General features: G+C 38.3%; 1 pseudogene; it reads left to right on the forward strand.

The window, feature by feature from the left end:
• Window positions 1–4,429: 4,429 nt before the first annotated feature.
• Window positions 4,430–6,171, forward strand: LOC117012228 (tigger transposable element-derived protein 1-like; annotated as a pseudogene).
• Window positions 6,172–7,053: the final 882 nt, after the last annotated feature.

Raw genomic sequence — 7,053 nt, forward strand, 5'->3', positions numbered from 1 at the left:
GCTTGTCATATATGGCCTTTATTATGTTAAGGTATTTTCCTTCTATACCTATTTTATTAAGTGTTTTAATCATAAATGGATGTTTTATCTTGTCAAATGCTTTTTCTGCATCAATTGATATAATCGTATGGTTTTTGTCCTTTATTTTGTTTATGTGATGTATCACATTGATGGATTTCTGTATGTTGAACCATCCTTGTGCCACTGGGATGAACCCCACTTGGTCGTGATGAATAATCTTTTTAATGCATTGTTGCATTCGATTTGCTAGAATTTTGTTCAGGATTTTTGCATCTGTATTCATCAGAGATATCAGTCTGTAGTTTTCTTTTTTTGTGTTGTCCTTACCAGGTTTTGGTATCAGGTAATATTGGCTTCATAAAATGAGTTATGGAGTACTGTCTCTTCAATTTTTTGGAAGAATTTGAGCAGGATTGAGCAGGTATTAGATTCTCTTTGAAGGTTTGGTAGAATTCACTAGTGAAGCCATCTGGTCCTGGACTTTTGCTTTTGGGAAGGTTTTGGATGACTGATTCAATTTTGTGTCTGGTGATCAGTCTGTTTAGATTTTCCAGTTCTTCATGGTTCAGTCTAGGAAGGCTATATGTTTCTAAGAACTTGTCCATTTCTTCTAGGTTATTGAATTTGGTGGAATATAGTCCTTCATAGTATTCTTGGATGATCCTTTGTATTTCTGTGGCATCCGTGATAACTTCCCCTTTTTCATTTCTGATTTTGTTCATTAGTGTCTTCTCTCTTTTTATGTTAGTGAGCCTAGCCAAGGGTTTGTCAATTTTGCTAATCTTTTCAATGAACCAGCTCTTTTTCATATTAATTTTTTCTATTGTCTTTTTGTTCTCTGTTTCATTTAGTTCTGCTCTGATTTTTATTATTTCCTTTCTTCTGCTGACCTTGGGTTTCATTTGTTTTTTGTTTCCTAGTTCTTTAAGGTGTAACGTGAGGTTATTTATTTGGGATTTTTCTTGTTTCTTGAAATAGGCCTGTAATGATATAAATTTCCCTCTTAAAACTGCTTTCACTGCATCCCCAAAATTTTGGTAGGATGTATTTTCGTTCTCATTTGTTTCTATGTATCTTTTGATCTCTCCTCTAATTTCTTCTTTGACCCAGTCGTTCTTTAAAAGTATGTTGTTTAATCTCCACGTATTTGTGGTTTTTCCTGCTTTCTTTTTTCAGTTGATATCCAATTTCAGAGCATTGTGATCAGAGAATGTTTGGTATGATTTCAATCTTCTTAAATTTGCTGAGGTTAGTTTTATGTCCCAATATATGGTCTTCCTTAAGAATGTTCCATGTACACTAGAAAAATGTATAGTCTGATGTTTTAGGATGAAGTGCTCTATAAATGTCAATTATGTCCATTTCATCTAATTTGTCATTTAGGGCTGCTATTTCATTATTTATTTTCTGTTTGGATGATCCATAGCTGTCAATGATGTATTTAGGTCCCCTAGTATAATTGTGTTTTGGTCAATTTCTTCCTTTAGTTCTGTTAGTAGTAGCTTGGTATATTTTGGTGCTCCCTGATTGGGGGCATAAATATTGATGACTGTTATCTCTTCTTGTTGTATAGTCCCCTTTACCATTATGAAATGTTCATCTTTGTCTCTTGTTACCTTTTTCACCCTGAAGTCTGTTTCATCTGATATCAGTATAGCTACACATGATTTTCTCTGGATTCCATTTGCTTGGAGTGTCAATTTCCACCCTTTCACTTTGAGTCTATGCTTGTCCTTGTAGCTGAGATGTGTCTCTTGGAGACAGCATATGGTCGGGTTTAATTTTTTGATCCAATCTGCTACTTTGTGCCTTTTTATTGGTGAATTCAGTCCATTTACATTTAGGGTGATTATTGATATGTGAGGATTTCTTATCATTCTATCTTTAGTTTTCTGGTAAGACTGTCTCCATTGTTTCTTTGCCTTTTTGTTGTTGTCTATTATTTCTGTGTAGTGGTATTCCATGATGTTTCCCTCTGTTTCTTCTTTTATTACAGTATATATTTCAGTTCTGGATTTCTTTTTTGAGTGGTTACCCTAAGTTTATGCAAAAGAAAGTTTGATATTTAAAGTATTCTATTTTCTTCAGCATGCCTACTTTCTCCATTCCCATATTCTGGTCCAGGCCTTTACTCTCCCCCATTTTATGTTTCAGTTGCCACAAATTGTCCCTGTTGATGGTAGTTGAATAGCCTCCTTTAGTATTTCTTGTAGTGCAGGCTGTGTATTAGAAAATTCCCTCAGCTTCTGTATGTCTGGAAAGGTCTATTCCTCCTTCATATCTAAAGGATATCTTTGCTGGGTATATTATTCTTGGCTCATAATTTCTATCTTTTAATAGTTCGAATATTTGGTGCCACTCCCTCCTGGCTTGTAGAGTTTCTGCTGAGAAATCTGATGATAATCTAATGGGCTTTCCTTTGTATGTTACCATCTTCTTTTCCCTGGTTGCCTTGAGGATTCTTTCTTTGTCGTTGATTTTTGACAGCTTCAATACAATGTGCCTTGGAGAATGATTGATGGGGTTGAGGTAATTAGGTGTTCTATTTGCTTCTTGGATTCGGGGATCCAGTTCTGTCCACAAGTTTGGGAAGTTCTCATCGACTATTTGTTTGAATATATTCTCTTTTCCCTTCTTTCTTCTCCTTCTGGTATGCCCTTTATTCTTATATTGCTCTTTCTGATGGAGTCAGAAAGTTCTTGTAGAGTTCTTTCATTTCTTTTAAGTCTCAAGTCTCTTTCTTCTTCCATCCGTGTCATTTCCATGTTTCTATCTTCGATGTCACTGATTCTTTCCTCCATCTGGTCAACTCTACTACCTAAGTTGACTATTTCATTCTTAATTTCTTCTATTGAGTTCTTAATCTCCAGAAATTCTATGTGCTTCTTTTTTAAAATTTCAATCTCTTTGGTAAAATGTTAATGTTGTTCTTTGATTGTCTTTCTTAGTTCATTAAACTGCCTTTCTGTGTTTTCTTGCGTCTCGTTGAGTTTTTTCAGAACTGCAATCTTGAATTCTCTGTTGTTTAAGTCACATATTTCCATATCTTTAAGTTGATTTTCTGGAAACTTTTCACTTTCTTTCTGAGCTGTCTTGTTGCCTTGGTTATTCACGGCAATTACTGATGTATTATTTCTCTTCCTAGACATTTACAGGAGGGGTTCTGCAACAGGTTGATAGGAAGAGGTCTTTCTTTTGTTTTCCAGTACTTGTTGGTAGAATGTTTTATTTTCTCTCTGACTGCAGCCTTTTTTTCTCTCTCACACTGTAGTGTGATGTTTTCTCTGCACTATTCCAGCTTCTCACACAATTGGGGGAATTCCTGGAAGGCAGGCTTCTCCTCTGTTAACAGTTCGCCTGGGTCATAGGGCGCCACGTCCCTATGGGGATGCAGAGAGCTTTTCAAGTTCCAAAGCTCTTCCTGCACCAGATTCAGAGACCATGTGTTTCAGCAGTTCTGTTTACTCCTGCGGGGATGTGCCCAGATAGGTGGGGACAGGGTCGGGGTGAGTTGTGAGAGGTGGCCCAGAGCAATGGAGGTGACCACCACCACAGCCGGTCCTGCTTCCATAGCTCCCTCCCCTCTGCTGGAACTAGTTGGGCTCAGAATCAGTGTCTGCGGACCACAGTTCTCAGAACTGCAAATATTCTGTTCTTTTGATCTGACACTGCTACTGTTCAGCTTCTAGCACTGGGCAGGTGGGGGCGGGGAGAGCTCTGGGAGGGTAGGGAAGGGGCGGCTTGTCTCAGTGCCTAAGGCTTCCATTCTCTGCTTGGCAGTGAGGGCTTAAACCACTGTTTTCAGCCTTCTTCCCTCAGTTTTTGCTCCGAGTTCTCTGCTGTGAGCATTGGGTCCAGCTGTGTTATATGCTGTCCCCTCAGCCCTGTGGGCCATAAACGGAGCCCTACCAGTCCAAGTTCATCCCTCTCCTGCTGCTGCAATAGTTCTGGGATGCAGCAAGCTCGGAACACTGAGCTAGGTCTGTGTCCTGCACCCGCACAGCCCCGTCTCCGCACTTCTCCCTTTCCCTCCTCCCCTGCTTGCGCAATTTGCCCACCTTTAGGTGAATTCAGTAGTGAGACTCTTCATCTTGCCTGTCTGCTGTGCAGGGAGTCCTTTGTGGAATTATAGTTTTTCAATTTGTTGTAAATTCCAGGGGAGATTTCCAGAGGCTCACTTCACGCCGCCATTTTGATGATGTCACTCGATCAATGATTTTTGATGTTACTATTGAAATCATTTTGGGGCTCCATGAACCATGCCCCCATGTAAGATGGTGAATCTAGTAAATGTTGTGTATTCTGCCTACTCCACCAACTGGCTGTTCCCCTATCTCTCTCCCTCTCTGGAATTCCCTATTCCCTTAGATACAACAATATCAAAATTAGGCCAACTGTTAACCCTACAATGGTCACTAAGTGTTGTAGTGAAAGGAAGACTGACACAAGTCACTTTATATCAATAGTTCGGAATGATTAAGCTTAGTGAGCAAGACATGTTAGAAGCAAGATAGGCCTTTTGTACCAAACAATTAGTCAAGTTGTGAATGCAAAGGAAAAGTTCTTGAAAGAAATTAAAAGTGCTAGTCCAGTGAACATATGAACGATAAGAAAGTGAAACAGGCTTATTGCTGATATGGAGAAAGTTTTTGTGGTCTGGGTAGAAGGTCAAAACAGCCACAACATTCTCTTAATCTAAAGTCTAAGCCAGAGCAAGGCCTTGACTCTCTTCAATTCTATGAGGCTGAGAGGTGAGGAAGCGGCAGAAGAAAACTTTGCAGCTAGCAGAGCTTGATTCATGAATTTTAAGGAAAGAAGCCGTCTCTACAACCTAAAACTGCAAGGTGAAGCAGCAAGTGCTGATGCAGCAGCTGCAGCAGGTTGCTCAGAAGATGTGGGTAAGTTAATTAATGAAGGAGGCTACACTAGGCAACAAATTTTCAACTGTAGATGAAACAGCCTTATATTGGAAGAAGATGACATCTAGGACTGTCATAGTTACAGAGGAGAAGTCAATGTCTGGCTTCAAAGCTTCAAAGGACAGGCTGACTCCCTTCTTAGGGGCTAATGCATCTGGTGACTTTTAAGTTGAAACCAGTGCTCACGTACCATTCTGAAAATCGTAGGGCCCTTAAGATTTATGCTAAATCTACTCTGCCTGTGCTCTATAAATGGAACAACAAAGCCTGGATGATAGCACAGCTGTTTACAACATGGTTTACTAAATATTTTAAGCCCACTGTTGAGACCTGCTACTCAGATAAAAAGGTTCCTTTCAAAATATTGCTGCTCACTGACAATGCACCTGGTCACCCAAGAGTTCTGATGGAGATGGACAAAAATAATGTTGTTTTCATTCCCGCTAACACAAAATGCATTCTGCAGCCCATGGACCAAGGAATGATTTTAACTTTCAAGTCTTATTATTTAAGCAATACATTTTGTAATTCTATGACTGCTACAGGTAGTGATTCCTCTGATGGATCTGGGCAGAGTAAATTGAAAACCTTCTGGAAAGGATTCACCATTCTGGATGCCATTAAGAACATTCATGAATTATGGTTAGAATCAACATTAGCATGGGTTTTGAACTTGATGCCCACACTCATAGACAATTTTGAGGGGTTCAAGTCTTCAGTGGAGGAAGTAACAGCAGATGAGGTGGAAATGGCAAGGGAACGAGAATTAGAAATGGAGCCTTGAACATGTGACTGAATTGCTGTTATCTAATGACAATACTTTAACAGATGAGGAGTTGCTTCTTCTGGATGAGCAAAAAAAAAAAAAAAAGTGGTTTCTTAAGATGGAATCTACTCCCAGTAAAAAAGTTGTGAAGATTGTTGAAATGACAACAAAGAATTTAAAGTATCACATAAACTTTGTTGATAAAGCAGTGGCAGGGTTTGAGAGATGGACTCCAATTTTGAAAGAAGTGCAACTGTGGGTAACATGCTATCAAACAGTACCGCATGCTACAGAGAAGTTATCTGTGAAAGGAAGAGTTCTTTAATGCAGCAAACGTCACTGTTTTCTTATTCTAAGACATTGCCAGAGCAACTTGAATCTTTAGCAACCACCACCCCGATCAGTCAGCAGCCACCAACATCAAGGCAAGACCCTCCAGCAGTAAAACAGATTATGACTGACTGAAGGCTCAGCTGATGGTTAGCATTTTTTTTTTAGCAATAAAGTCTATTTTTTAAAATTAAAATATACACATTGTTTTCTGGGGGCATAATGCTATTGCATACTTAGCAGACTATAGTATAGTGTAAAAATAACTTTTATATGCATTGGGAAACCAAAAACTTTCTGTGACTTGTTTTATTGCAGTACTCGCTTTATTGCAGTGGTCTAGAACTGAATTAGCAACATTGCTGAGGTATGCCTGTACAATATCATCTATAAATATTTCAGAATGTAGCCATAACTATTAATGACCATTAAAAACCAACCATAATATTATTGTCACACTTTAAAATTAGCAATAATCCTTAATATTATGAAATATTCATCAGCGACACAGTTCCATAATTGTCTAACATATTCGTTTTACAATTTGGTTGTTTGAATTGGGATCCAAATAGGTTACATAATTATAATTGGGTGATATGGTTCTAAGGTCCTTTTCATTCCTTACATTTATTATTTGCTTTTTGTTGTTCTTGTCATCGTTGTTGTTGATAAAACCAGGTAATTTCTCATGTAGAGTTTCTCAGAGTCTGGGGTTTGCTGACTGCATCTCCAATAGTCACTTAGCATTTTCCTTTTACCTTATATTTTTTAATGAATTTGCAGTGAGAGCTAGAGTCTTGATCTGAATTTTGTTTGGATCAAGTAGCGTTGTGGACTTCCATAAAGAGGCACATAGTCTGCTTTTCTAACTTTTAGTTATGTTAGCAAGCACTGATTATCACATCCTATATGCATTAATAAATTAAGTGTTGCAGAATTATGATATTCTAATTCTAATATTCCTTCTTCATTGACTAGAACACGTCTATAATGAGAAACTTTCTTTTAAAAACCAGG

Source organism: Rhinolophus ferrumequinum, chromosome 20, assembly GCF_004115265.2.
Source record: "Rhinolophus ferrumequinum isolate MPI-CBG mRhiFer1 chromosome 20, mRhiFer1_v1.p, whole genome shotgun sequence".
In the NCBI taxonomy this organism is placed as follows: domain Eukaryota; kingdom Metazoa; phylum Chordata; class Mammalia; order Chiroptera; family Rhinolophidae; genus Rhinolophus; species Rhinolophus ferrumequinum.